Here is a 15,335-nt window from a genome sequence, read left to right as displayed (position 1 = left end):
ATTTGGGATAAAGTTATTGAAGAATGTTTTGAACTAAGGAACTTGTACGCCCAAAGGTGGCAATTTCCCGAATTCAATACATGATCATTGATTAACCTATCTGAGGTTTTGACTTAGGCTTTGCCTTAGTTTGTGCATTACTGCCCAAAGGTGATTGTACAATTACTAGTATTTACACCCGTGCAACGCACGGGGAGAAATACACGTTTGTAATACATTTTTTTTATGTTACGGCTAGTTTGTAATACATATTGTGATAACTCATATTTTAATGATATTTCATAAATAATATAGACCAACATTTGCACGATATATTAGGCCATACAAATACCATTGATATTCATAAATGAAAATCATATTACAAAATAAAAATGTTGCATCCAAAATGTGCGGATAGCGGACAATCACTACAAATACTAAATAGTTTAATACATGGATGAAATAATGGCCTCATTGGAGCAGCAACACAAAAAGCTCCAATACCGATAGAAATCCTAATTCAAACCTTGGTTAATAGAACATTGCTCCAGCATACTGTCAATGAGGAAATATAATAACGTAAATACATAAATATAACATAATCAATTGTAGTTCTAAAAAATACACTATCAATTGTATAATGGAGTAAAATTATTATGTTGAAACCGTACTCGTTTTCGATGAACAATGAAATTTGGATATCATTTATAAATTGTGAAAGACTTCGGGATAGACAACATTAGTAGTAGAACTCACGGGATTACCATCTTCATCCAATATTAACATCTTCAAACCTTTTCTAGTTGTAACTCTAGAAATTGCCACGTAAAGTTGACCATGTGTAAATACCGGTCAAGGTAAATACAATCCAACTTTAGAAAGCGATTGACCTTGACTTTTGTTAATTGTCATTGCAAAACACAAGCAAATGGGGAATTGTCTTCTTTGAAACTTGAACGGAAAACCGGAATCTGTAGGTACCAAGTCCATCCTTGGGATAAAGATGGTGTCTCCACTATTTTTTCCGGTTATCACGATTCTTTGTTATAATATTTTTTTCCCAAATCCTTTACTTGCAACCTTGTACCATTGCAAAGACCGTTAGACTCATCAATATTCCTTAAAAGCATGATAGGAACTCCAACCTTTAATGTCAATCGATGATGCGGTATACCGTAACATTTTATATCATTTAAAAACTTCTGTGGTAAACCGGTACCCCGAACATCATAATCTTCATACCGACTTGCATGGTGTATACGCACTTAAATACTCTCTTGAATCCCCAGGGAATCAATGACAATACAAAATCATTTACTTGCTCGACAACTTCCAAAGTAGGTGCAAGGACTCGCTTGGTCTTCAAAAAAATTTGCATTTTGTATATTTTCGGCAATGTTTGGATACACAAAATCAATTAAGTCAAGTAGAGGGTTTGTACCTTCAAGAATGCACAAATCTTTTGGAATTTGTATTTCTACCTCACCATTCTCATCTGCTGCTCAACTCCGTCCCCAATATTCAAAATCCAATCAAGCAAATTGTTTAATCTCTTCATATGTCCGATTGGTTGCATCACCTTTCAACCTCATGTTTTGTGTCAATTTGAGTACCTTGACAGTCCTCCATATTTTAGAAGAGCTAAGCTGTTGCCTTAATGATGTCCCCTCTTGATCCGTTTCGACCACGAGGTAGAATTTGTCGAAAGTCCCCACCCAAAACAACCACTTTGCCGCCAAATGGTTTCTTCAAGTCTTCCTCATCTTCAACCCTCATAATATCTCTCATGGTTCTATCAAATGCTTCGAAACAAAATTTGTTCATCATTGGAGCTTCATCCCATATGAATAAATTGGTTTCCCTCGAAGTTTAGCTCTAGGACACCTGTTGTGTGATGTTGCATGTAGATTTCGATTTATCACCAACGGAATGGAAAAGGTTGAATGAGCTCTTTTACCATTTGGTAACAGCAAAGAGGCAATCCCACTTGAGGCTACATTAAGAACAATCTTGCCTTGAGACCTAATAGCGGAGATAATGTTTTCCATAAGAATGTCTTCCCTGTGCCGCCATATCCATACAAAAAATAAAACCGACCATCACCACATAAAGCTGAATTCATGATATCCCGATAAACATTATGTTGCTCCTCTGTCAACATACCGATTAATTTTGCATGTAATGCGGCTAACTCTACTTTATCATAGCGAGCTCATCCGCTATGAGTTTGTTCTCATAGGCTAGAACATCGAATGTATAGCGGGGAGGCATAGATTCGTAATCTTTCAATGATCTTCCATTGGCCATCAATAGATTATCAAGTTCAATGAGGCAAAGATTTTTAAATTCATCTTACGGAATTTGTAATCCTACATTCGGTGGAAAAAGTTAGCAAAAATTAGAAGTATTTGTCCTTTCGGTATCCATGGAAAAATAAAATATAATTAAACACAAACCTGGAATATTAAGTGCCTTTCTTCTATGATATAAGATTCCCTCGGACAACAAATGCCAAGTTGAATTCCAGATCGTTAATGGCTTGGTCATTGTATACATGATCGGCAATCTAACAAACAACAATCGCATTTGAAAACCACTTGCCTACAATGCTTGTTTCTAAAATTGCATCGATGAATTCTTTATCATCTTGTAACATACCTAAGGTAGAACATGCATCTTGGAAAGTTGGCAAGACCTTGCCATTAACTGTTTTAATCTTGTCATATCCGGTGCAACCTCTTTGCTTTGTTAACAATATCCTCATGTAATACAATTCCCCAGCCCCAATTTGGAACATACGTAAGCCTCGCCAATACTATAACCTTGCTTCCTTGGTTTCCACCTTCTTTTGTCGGCCAAATAAACAAACTTTGATGGAAATTCTGCATATGTCAATTCACGGCCCTCTTCATAAATCCGATTTGCTCTAAACCAAGCAAGAAACATTGTTGGTGCCATTTCATGTTAATCAACAACTCTTTGGAGATTTTGATTCTCTTTAAAGTTAATTGATTGTTGATTTTCTAAACGAACACCTAATCTAATAACGGTCGGAAACTTTTGATGAATATCAAATGCACAAATCCTCCAAGCTGCCTCGGAGGGGGACAAATACCTACAATCATAATAACGTTTGATTTCATCAATTGGTTCTTCTTGATGTGAAATGGAGGAACCATTGGTGATTTTAATGTGTGATCGATCGGGGCCTTTGTTGACATATTTGAATAAGTACTTGATGGCATTTGACTTATTGCAATAATCAACATTAACATGTGCCTTATACCTCTTAAGTAAGTAAGGATTGTATGGAACTACACTCCTGTTATCTAGCTTGACTCCTCCTTTACTAACAACAACATCGGTATCACGTCTTTTATAAGAAGGATAACCATCTTCATCTATATAGGTAGATGATTGATGTTTCTTTGGAAAATATTTGGTACATCTACGTCCTTTCATGCATGGCGAGTTCTTTTTGGCATCCCCGCAAGGTCCATGCATCATGAATGATGCAACGGTATTATGCAAATTTAGATATAGATTTGGATGAGGAATCTCACAGATATGACCTTGTCAATATCCTTGCTAGTAACTAATTTATGTTCACCATCTAGCCACAATAATATATGAGCATGAGGGAGCCCTCTCTTTTGAAACTCAACCGTGTACATACCTATTATAATGAATTTAGTGGTATATTAATATATAATCAAAGATGTAATGAGGTATAGGTAATATGACATAAAAGGGGAAAATTGAGGAATTAATACTTGCCCGCAATCACCTTGCCAAATATTTCTTTTTTTTGAAATCGAGACATCATCTCATCCGGCTTAAGTTTAAATACTCGACAAACAATGTCGGGTCGATCGATGCGGTAAGACCTCTCTCGGTAACAAAGTCACGTATCTCGCTCCAATTTGAATTACATGTAACCGTAATAAACAAATCGGGATAACCAAATCTCTTACAGATTCCCATTGCATCTTGGCAGTTATTGAACATGTATCTTGGACCACCCGTGAAGGAATCGGGGAGAATGACACTCTTGCCAACGAGATGAAGGTAGAATATCTCCTGTTTCAAGGTCCTCTTGTAAACCACAAAGTAGATCACTTCTAATTTTATCTTGATTTTCTCTAATGTATGAAAGTCTTTGTGCTTCTATCTTGGTGTAGCAATCTATCACAAATTGTTGGAGCAACCTTTTTGAAAAAGTAATGTTTCCAAACTCAACCAATCTTTCTTGAATTCTAAAAGCCATGAAATCTCTAATTGTGACACGTTCTCTGGTTCTTTTTTCTTGTCATCTTCTGTTTGTCCTAAGGGAATATCAGGTTGCCACCCATTTTCACCTCTACGAAAAACTAATGGATATTGAAGGGGCAAGAATAAGACATGAGTTTCATGCAGCCTAGTCAAACCAAAAAATGTATCATGGACAACTACATCTCTTCCAATATCTGAACTATCAAAATCCCCAACTATCAAACCTGCAACTTCATACGCAGTAGGGGTATTATGAACTCTAGAATCATACGAACGTTTCCTAAATAATCTAAGAGATAATGTAGGAGGGTCACCGCATTCAACAATGTCTCTAACCTTTCTAAAACTTTTTGCAAGAGGGTTGTACTCATCAATCATTTTTTTCAAGTCTCGAACTAATGACATATCAAGGTTGTACGAGTTAGAACCGGACACTGCAAAGAGTTCACAATTGAGAAAAACAACCAAATAGTTAGGGCATTAATAAGATAAAATAACAACTCCAAACTAAAATCTAACTTAATATACCTAAAATTTGCAACTCTGTTTTCTACTTCATGTTGTGTATCATAAATGTAAAGTTGGGCAAACTTTGGAGTGGTTCTGGTTGTGGGAGCAAAGATCCAATTCTATGGTAATTTTGTCCACCCAAAATAAATTACGGAGGACCTCCTCCATCGTTGATAGAATCTTTTATCTTATCGCCCATTGACGTGAATACGAACATACCGTTGTAAGCTCTAATATTTTCTTTGAAATGTTTGCTTCTATGATCACTTCCATTAATTAACGACAAAAACAAATCGTGTGGTTTGCCAATAAGTGGAAGCTTAACCTGACCCTTCGACAACAAATTGAAAATTCGGGATCCATATGATACTTTGATTTCTCGGCCTTTTCTTCGTACCACACTTCAGCATGACACCACTTGCACGTCACTTCCGGTCCTCCAAAATTTAGGCAACCTATATTTAATGGTAAACTTAAGTTTATAACCAAAAAACATGAAACAGATTTATACTCATAGTTGATGAGTGATAAACTAAAGTAAATACCCTCATTTTCCGAGTTTCGGTACAGTTCGGTCTTAAATGCCGCCATGTTGTTGAACAAATTGTCGGTCGTTCCTAAACATATGGATAAAAAGATAAAAATAAAAAAATCTTAATCAATGGTGCCGATCAGATTTGACTTTGTTAAAGTAAATGAAATGAGATATAAAAGTAAATAGTAGCACAAACCATCCGTTCCTTCTTCTTCATCAAAATCCAATCTTCGACACCAACGTAAACGATTTCTTCGGTGTCTTTGATTGCTTTTTAGTTTTGTAATTGGTGGAAATTGGATTGATAACTTCGGATAAAGTAGATAAAGCTGCACCTAAATTTAGATTTTGAAACTCGGCAATAAATAAACTTTTCTGTAACAATTATATAACTAATCCGACAACAAAACGAGTTGACAATAGTTTATCTTATTTACTAATCTCATATGCCGAAAAAAAATGTTGATTCCTAGCTTGTCTTTACCTAGTTGATGCTAAATTAAAATGCTAATCTAGAAATAGTAAGAGATAAGTTACACGATAATGGTTGAGGGGGTAAATGTCTTCTTGATGAACTACCTTTGCAAAATTGTTTGTTGTTAAATACATCCGACATGGGAGTGAAAATCGACTTTCCCGATTCCTAATTCTCTTGATCGGGTTTCCGGTTATAGTTGATGGGTTTGGAGTTTGGCTTATTGTTGGAACTTCGGATCAATTGTTCAATTATAACTAACATTCATAAGTATAACTACTTTAACCTTTCAATAAAATTACACTATACCTCCATTTAAAGGTGACAAAGGAATCCTATTTGATAGTGTCCCCCTTTTTGCAGCGAGAAAGTTGGTTGCTTGCATCTATATATGCCAAAAAAAAAAACGAAATGGTGAGATATTGAACTTATTATCCAATATTACATTCCAAAAAAATTAACAATGATCTTACTATTGTAAACCACATTGGTTTTGCTGGTTTGTGATGTGTTTATGATAATTTGAGGATGGTCCACAGTTCCTTTGGATGGTGTGAAATTCTACGAGTTTTCACATGTTCAATAACAAAATTGTTATAAACCTCAATAGAGATGGTAATAAATTCATGTTGTATACAATTAGTAATATAATCCTACAATGATATAGACAAACTGAAGTAGATATTCGTTTCTTCCTTGTCTTGTTTTCCATATAAGTCTTTCTTTTGAACCTTGCAAGTTTGGTAACTTCATCATCATCCATTTGCTATAGATTTGTTTCAGAAATTTTGGTTTTTGATTTTAGTGAAAAACATTGTTTCGTTGAAATGGTTTTTTAGTGTTAAGGAAAATGGTGGTCCACTAAAGTCAATAGTTTAGTGTAGTTGACTTTGACAACAACTTTGTTATGCAAAAAGCATCTTTGGTTAGCCGATATGAGAAAATGATGTTTCCTTGCGGTGGAGAAAAAATTCTAGAAAAGAGAGTCATTGGAATCAAATTGGGTCGGAGATAAAGAAATTTAAGTGTACTATATTGGCGGAAAAAGGAAAAAAGTATATATTTCTTATGAAAAAAGTTACGGTTTACTTTATGCTACCGAGCATGTCTCTTTATGGAATCTAGTAATGTCGGCAACATTTTATTAATGTATTTCTTATAAGTCAACCTCTATAAGAATCTTTTTTCAAAATATATAGTGTCTAACCTGGAAGCTAGAGGAATAGATTCATGGGTTTAAAGGGCCCCTTTGTTTTTAGCTCGAAAAAGGCTGAGCAATATTAATAATGCAATTTTATAATTCATTTTCACTTACTAACCTCACCAATCCATGGCTTATATGCTCCTTCCAGTTTCTTTGTGTTGAAGTGAAGAACTTTCATATTAAATACATAAATGCTACCAATATTAAGATAAATCAATTGATCCCCTGAAAAAAAGATAAATGAAATGATAACAAATAATTTAGTTTACTCACATTAAAAGTATCACTAAGGTGAGTTTTTTTCTTAGTATTTCTCTTCGGTTTTACCTTAGAAACGGTATACTATAGCGGGATATTTAAGTCAAGAGGACATGAGAATATAATATTCAAATAAAGCACCCACAATTGTAGTTATCATCAAATGTTTAGAAAAGTTTAGTGCAACCCAAGACCAAGAACATGCAACAACCAACTTTTACTCCATTTTGATTACTAAAACTACATGATTATACTACACTAAATGCCTCCTCTTAAGACTTAATAATTTCTATACTACGATTCATAAGCTAACATTTTGATAGATGAATGTAATATGAAGTTTGATACTTACAAAAAGTAAACATTCTTAAAGGCATGTCTAATTAAACATGAAGGCATGCAAAATTAAGCAAGCTGCAATGTCGAGAAAACATCTTCCAGGTCGTAACTTCAAAGCCAATGTTTTATCATACGCAACAAAAATCAAATGCGCCAATTATGTTTCGATTTGAAAAATAAGTATGTAGAAGGTTCAAAATAAAATTGTAGCAAATACATCTTATCTTTAAATTAAGAAGAAACAATTGAATGGGATCCAAGAGATTGTCTAAGTGCAAGACCTTGTTGGTTGTGTGGGAGAAGATGTAGATAAATAAGTGAACATAATTTAAACCAAGAAGAAAAAAAATTGAAAAAAATAAAGAGAGATTATTTGTTCTCTGCAAATGGACTATGGGGGTGACAGAGAACCGTGTATGTGGGAGCCTGTCAACACTAAGAGGTTAAATCCTATAGCACTTGTTGGCTTTTAGTGGTTAAATTAAATTAAATAAAAGAACAGTTAGGACTTAGATAAAACAAAAGTGATTAAATTAAATTAAATATGAAATATTAGTGAAACAAAAGACTTTAATTAAACTAAACTTAATTATATTAGATTCAATGCCCAGGAACCATTGGGACTTAGATAGCAAAATGCCCAACAGATTGGGACTTGATCACAAAATGCCACATACATTGTGGAACTTAGCTAACAAATAGCCCAATACATTGTGGGTCTTGAAACAAAAAAAAACCCGAAACATTGTGGGACTTAGCCCAACAACAGCCCAATATATTGTGGGTCTTGAAAAAAAAAATCCTGAAACATTGTGGGACTTAGCCCAACAACAGCCCAATACATTGTGGGACTTAGAAGACAAAAACACCGACACTAATTAAGACTTAGATAGATAAAAAGACTGATTGAGCATACCGCCAATATCCAAGTATGATGGTGGTACCAGGGAAACCTATATCTTCTCAATCTTGATATTCCTTTTCAAAAGCTTGAGTGGAAGATGAAGGTCTTCAACCTTGTCCTCGGTGGGTGAAACCCTCTTTCCTCTTCCATGCTCAACAATGCCGGACGAGATGAAACGGCGGAGGTGCTATAGGAGTTGAAATTTGATCAAGATCCACGACAAGCATTCTCGGTGGGTGAAATCTTTGTTCCTTCGCATGCTCAACAATCTGGAGAGATGAACCAACATGTGCTATAGGAGTTGAAATGCGATCAAGGTCCACAACAACATCCGAAAACTTAGGGAGTAAGTCCTGCAATTGTAAATCAAATCATTATTAACACTTGTGATGGTTATAATAGCCAAGTAGAGGTTCAATATGATTTCATAGCCAAGTAGAAGTTCAATATGATTTAATTGAGTATGGTGTATAGTTGAGAGATACAAACACGAGATACACTTAGTTTGACGGTTTCATTAACCTTTTCCTTCCCCTTTCTTGAAGTTGCAGATTGATATTTCAGGTTCCTTTAACATTATAAAAATTAGTTAAATTAGTTCAAAGATACAACCTGAAATATAGTTAAGTATATTCATAAATATCGATGTTAAACTGTGACGAATATTTGTTTCACGTACAACTTTTCCCTTCAAACCATTTTCCAACAATCCACTCAAAGAGGTCATTTCCTATGTACACATGATGAATAAAACGATAAACTTAATAAATTTTTCAACTAACAATAATCATATTGGGGTAAATATATATAAAGAGTCGAAATAGGCCTCACACATTTGCATTTTACGAAAGACTGCCTCCTCTTTTTCCCACTTGTCCTTAAACTGATTGATAATGGCGGCATCATTGCATATCTTTTTAACTCTAAAAGACCTCTCAAACCTAGGGCTAAAAACAGCTTTGCACTCAACCTTGAACAAATGTGTTGAGTTAATCAAACCATTAATTTCATCCGGCACACCTCCGGCTCCAGCCATCTGTTAATAAGAATTAAATATTTAAGGCTGTGTTATGGTACTATCTAAAGGGGCAATAATACATGAAATGATATTCTAAAATTATATTTGACTTTAACAAATATTTAAAGTCACAAACCCCTTCTAACACGGATGCATAGGTTTTGTTTAACAACAATGTTGCATCACGATCAAACAAAACAAAGATGGCCTTGTCGGTGTCATCCATGACACGAACCTTAATGGAGTATCTACAATGCAAACACAATTAAGTTAAAAAGGATGATAAATGATAACTATATGTCTAACTTCAAACTGATGTAGTGTCTAGAAATGTATACTTTGGAAACACATTAACCACATGTCTATTGCATTTTTCGCAAAAAAACATGTTCGAATGCAAAACCGACTTGTTGCAAACACATGCGGTATAGTACCAATTTTACGAGTTAACAATGTGCTTAATGGTGCCAAGTACAACAAAAACGGCATCCTAAAATAAAAATGCATAGTTAGCATGATAGTACTTATGTTATAAACATAGATAAAGCATTTTAAGTTAAATTTGAGGGAGTAACTCGAAAGGAGTCCTTAAGTCCTTGTATAGTAGACCTTTGAGTGCTATACATAAATTCATGCAATAGGTCCGTTGGTTGCCGCCCGGTAATTTGTGATAGTGTCATAGGAGAGTTTGACTCATCATTACCAAGCATTCTAACAATTATTAAAGTTCAAAAGTCATATTCATATCATGCATTTTATATTTTAAATTTTGAAACTTGGTGGTTGTTATATTCTATAAACCTGTTTTTCAACTCGAGGCTTCGGCACATGCGGGATTATAAATGACCTTGGTACATTGAACACAGGTTTTGAATGTGCACCTTATCTACAAAAATGCATATAAAAAAAATATGAGAAAATCATTCAAAACTTAACTTATTAAAAAATAACAATACATGAGGTTAGATTCAACCTTGGAATCTCTTGACCTTTCCAAGTTGCACAAAAACTATGGTATTTTGTGTTTCCCCGGATGCCAAGAAAGAGTTTAAGTCATCCACATAACTTCCAAAAAGTGTGCATTGAACTTTATGGCTGCATTTTAAAAGAAAAAAAAAGTTAACATTGATTTTAAATGTTAGCAAAGTGTACAATAATTGTAGATGAGTGAAAATATGTAAGTGAAGTTAATGACTTGTACCCATCGGCCTCAAGTGCGATAACATTCGGTTTGGTGGTTTTTCCATTGCGCTCATATTGGCATTACGTACCCACACCGATCAACATTCCAGCAACATCTATATATGAAATAAAATTCAAAGAATATAACCATCAATGTTATCATGAAAAAATGGCTTAAAAAAATAAAAGTAATGAAATTTATATGTTAAGTTATTTATTACTAACCCACTAAGTAATCTTGATCATATGTTCCATCACATATCTTAGGAATTGGAACAAAATCGAAGGGTGAACCACGAACGGCACCAACGAGATAGTTCAAAAAGCTTAGTGGAAATTTGAAAGTTTAGCTTATATGGATGTCTAGTGGTTTTGTAATCGCCACCATTAGCGGCAACATCCATGTTTTCAAGAGCATAAACTTTTCCTTCGGTGACTTGGGATTGAAACTTATAAAGCAAGGTGTTTTCCTAATGGTAGCATGAATTCTACCTCCCCGAAAACATATTTTAAAATTTAAAGTTTAATTTTTTAAAATATTTCAGACACTAATATATTTTGTATCATGTCATAGTATCATAACTTCATATAAATGTAATATCATTTTTTAAAGTAGTTTACAATTCTTTTACATCATGTTTTGTTAAGATTAAAACTTGTAATTTAAATTCAAAAATAATGAACTGGATCTTGAGTTTAAGTAAAGAAAATAAGTAAAGGAAAAAAAAATGATATATGTAATAAAAATGTTAACCTCGGAATCGATGAGCACCATTTCAACGAGAAAATGGTAAATTGTTTACGTTAAAGTCCCTAACAGCCCACAACCTCAGAACTTTTGCTCTTAAACACCAAGATGATTTAGAAGAGTTTATCTCAGAGATGTTTTGAAATTTATGTGCCATTGCAAAATTATGCCGAAAGTGAAAAGAGTTTTTGAAACAAATAAGATTTTCAAAAATATAAAAATAAGAGAGAGGTTTACGAAAAGTTTATGAAGTTAGGGTGAAGATTTGAGTTCTACATCTATCAATTTATAGAACCCTAAAACTACGTAAAAGGGGAAAACGAAATTTGAATTGAAATTTGAATCCAAGACTTACATGGGCGGGAAGGAAAATGTGGTCTCTCCCACCGTGTTTTCATTGACATGAATGGAAGGTCTCGGAGGGTCAATCGAGTAGCAGCAGAGAAGGAATTCAGAAATTGAAATGAAAAGGGTAATTTAATGGGGTTATGTGAATTGATTATATTAATTGAAGAATTAAATCTCTTCAATCCATGTTTGTCAACATAAAAGCATTTGACGTGAATGGAAGGTTACGAGAGGTCAATGGATTTGAGAAAAAAGGAATCCAGGAATTGAAATGAAAAGGGCAATTTAATGGGGTTATGTGAATTGATTATATTAATTGAAGAATTAAATCTCTTCAATCCATGTTTGTCAACCGAAAAGCAATTGATTCTCTGCATTTGGTGGTAAAGGAAAAGATTCGTGAAAGTATTTCACTATAATAGAAGCTAGGAAGGAGATGAAGTCTGCATTTGGTGTGGTCAATGAATGCTAGCTGTAGAAAAATAAGTTGGGCCAGCAATTCATATTGGACTGAGCCATTTAATGTATGAGAGTCCAATTAGATTATTTTTAGGAGTATGTTGTCTTTACAAAAAAAGGCTATAAGTAGTATGAAAAAAGAATCTTTTAGATTGCTGATTCTTTGTAGTTGATGTGATAGATTGACCTTGTCAAAAGATGCCTAAAACAGGGAACCAAAAAGTCTAATATTAAGATATCGGCCTCATTGAGATAGCTTGTTTATTTTGAGCTATATCTTGTCAATTGATATATTTTAATGCATTCATGTTTTGTCTCATATATTTCCTCAATGGATAATTGTTATGCTTTTATTATGCATGCTTATTGATTAACTTATATGAGATGGAGTTATTGGAGTATATGTTGAACCAAAGAATTTGTACGCCCAAAGGTGACAATTTCCCAAGTTCAATGTATCCTCATTGATTAACTCATTTGAGGTTTTGGCTTGCGTTTTGACCTTAGTTTGTGCATTACGCCCAAAGGTGATTGTACAATTATATTGGCCTCATTATAATAACTTATTTAATTTGAGCTAAATCTTGTCTTATGACGTATTTTAATGAATTCATGTTTTGTACCAATGAATTTCTCTGTGAATAATTGTTCTACTTCCATCGAGATGGTAAACAAGTTAAGCTTGTAAGAAATGGAAGTAAGATTTGGAGTTGCCTCTAGGAGAACATGCATTCACTAAAATAACCTTTTGGTAAGTGGGAGATGACTCTTAAGTTAAAGTACCTTACCATGTTGGTCTTCATGTGTCTAATGAAAAAGTTATTGGACGTGAAAATATGACAATGTTGTAATTTAGGAGTAGCTTGTAAAGTCGATGGGAGACGTCAACTTAATTTCGCATTAATATGATCTCGGGAGTAATTGTGAAGTCGGTGGGAGTTGTCACCATGATTTAACATTCTAGTTTTGAACTTGTTTTGAGAAAAATATCTTTCACGTAACCTTCATTTAGGATGAATCTTGTTTGTGTTACCTTGTTGGAGCAACTTTGTTTTAGTTTTACTCTTGGAGGTAGAAAACTAAGTTTGAGATTAAACTCACATAACCTTGCTTCATCCTTTGTTCATCTATATAAATTGTCTTTAGCAGATTGTTCATGACTCCCTGTATCTTTTGTTGATGTATAAGTGGTCTTTTACTTCACATAACCTTGCTTCGTCTTTCGTTGTCAAACCTTTTGTTGCTATAAGGTCTAATGTTGAGGAATACATCCTTTACTTTAAGGCATAAGCACTTGGATCATATTTATTGGGGGAAAGGGCTGAGAAATTAATTAAAGTAAATATTCTACCTTTCTTAAAGTTTGATGATCCAAGTACTTGTGTGGATTGCATTAGAAGCAAGTTTACTAAAACTAATGGGTACAACTAGCAGTTCTCAACCCTTAAAAATTGCAGTAAATTGAAATTAGTGGCTCCCAACTCCTATAATTTATGGTAATAAATTGTTTATTACATTCATTGGCTCCCTAACTTTGACGTATTGTTCTTTTAACCAAATGACTTAGATTCATTATTTTCAACAGTCACTTTGAATAACATGAATATTGTGACTTCTTTTAATGCTTTTGGTTAGTGGGAGTTTGAATTTTATATTGTCAATTTTGTGATGATGAATTTTTTCTCTCACTTATTTTCTTTGATATATTGATGTGAATTTCCATTCAATTTAATTATTGATGATGAGATGAATTCTTGTATATATCAAATATCAACTGTGAAAAATTATAGCTCGGTGTTGAAGGGATCACTATGCCGGTGATCAACACTATTTTGGAGCTGAGGCATTACATGTAAAAAAAAAAATATTAAGCTCAATGTTAACGGGATCTTTATGCCGGCTGTTAACATTATTTTGGAGCTGATGTATTATGTGTGAAAATTAGAGCTCGGTGTCGTTCGGGTCACTATGCCGGTGATTGACACTATTTTGGAGCCGAGGCAATGTGGTTTTCCATGGACCACATAATTTCTCTGGCTTTAAAGCATTTAAGAGAAATCACATAATTTCTTTGGCTTTAAAGCATTTGAGAGAAATCACATAATTTCTCTGGCTTTAAGGCGGTGAGAGAAATTGAGGACCGGCAGTGAAAATGATAGTATGGTCGATGATCACGTTGACATATCATTTCTTGCTACACTCTACACAGATGACTAGTCGACGGAATTGGTGATATTTGTAACCATGGAAGGTGTTGTATCAATTAAGGATATAACTACCGCCATGATTCGATATCATTCGGTTCTTAGTTGGACGGAGTCTTAATTAAGTGTTGCATCACGGGATCATGTAGTGGCCACGTTAGGGAGTTTGTTATCGATCCGAGAGTCATTTTCAAAAATTATTTTTAATTTTTTATTTTTATTTTATTTTTAAAATACACAATTGATTTTGCACAAGTGGGAGAATGTTAGAATTTCTTCTAATATTTTGTGGGCTACAATCAATTGTTGGTTCCGGTTTTAATATAAACGGACCGATGTTGTGATCCATTTGATGATGCTTAAGCCCTAATAAAAGTGATCAATAAATATTGGGCTTTTGGGCACTTCATCTAATTTGTGTAGAAACATAGTGTAGGCCCAAACACTAGGCCCATGATGGGTGGTGCCTAGGGTTGCACGGTTATAAATAGAGAGTCTAGGTCCGCTTTGCCATCACTCGACAATTCTGCTCATTAGCGCTTTGCCCCATCGAAAACCTTAAGTCCGGAGCATGTGAAAGACACGGGGAAGACTTTGTCTCAAATCTCGGCAAATCCGGTAATCATGGTTTCCAAGTATGTGTGTTCTAATTTCATATAATAATTTGATCATGTTGATTTAATTTTTACATTTGCTTGATTAGAAATTCCCCAATGAATGTTTGGAATTGTTGTTTGTTAATTGCTTGAATTGTCCTGTAAAAATCTGTTTTTATGCTGGCTTGGAATGGCAGAAAATCACAAATTTAAAACTGCAATACGGTGTTGAAAAATAGTGCAGAAAATTGCTTTTGTGGTTGACTAATTGATTAACCCCTGTAGCTAATCGACACCATTGTGC

The 15,335-nt window shown here is 34.2% G+C and overlaps 2 pseudogenes; both read right to left on the bottom strand.

Annotated features, from left to right (window-relative positions):
- Positions 1 to 684: 684 nt before the first annotated feature.
- Positions 685 to 5,352, bottom strand: LOC146899415 (uncharacterized; annotated as a pseudogene).
- A 3,173-nt stretch (positions 5,353 to 8,525) lies between these two features.
- Positions 8,526 to 11,581, bottom strand: LOC146899414 (uncharacterized; annotated as a pseudogene).
- Positions 11,582 to 15,335: the final 3,754 nt, after the last annotated feature.

Source organism: Medicago sativa, chromosome 8, assembly GCF_051527215.1.
Source record: "Medicago sativa cultivar Bolivia chromosome 8, Bolivia_mono, whole genome shotgun sequence".
Taxonomy (NCBI): Eukaryota; Viridiplantae; Streptophyta; class Magnoliopsida; order Fabales; family Fabaceae; genus Medicago; species Medicago sativa.
Note: the sequence above shows the minus strand (reverse complement) of the source record. Positions and strands in the feature narration are given on the sequence as shown.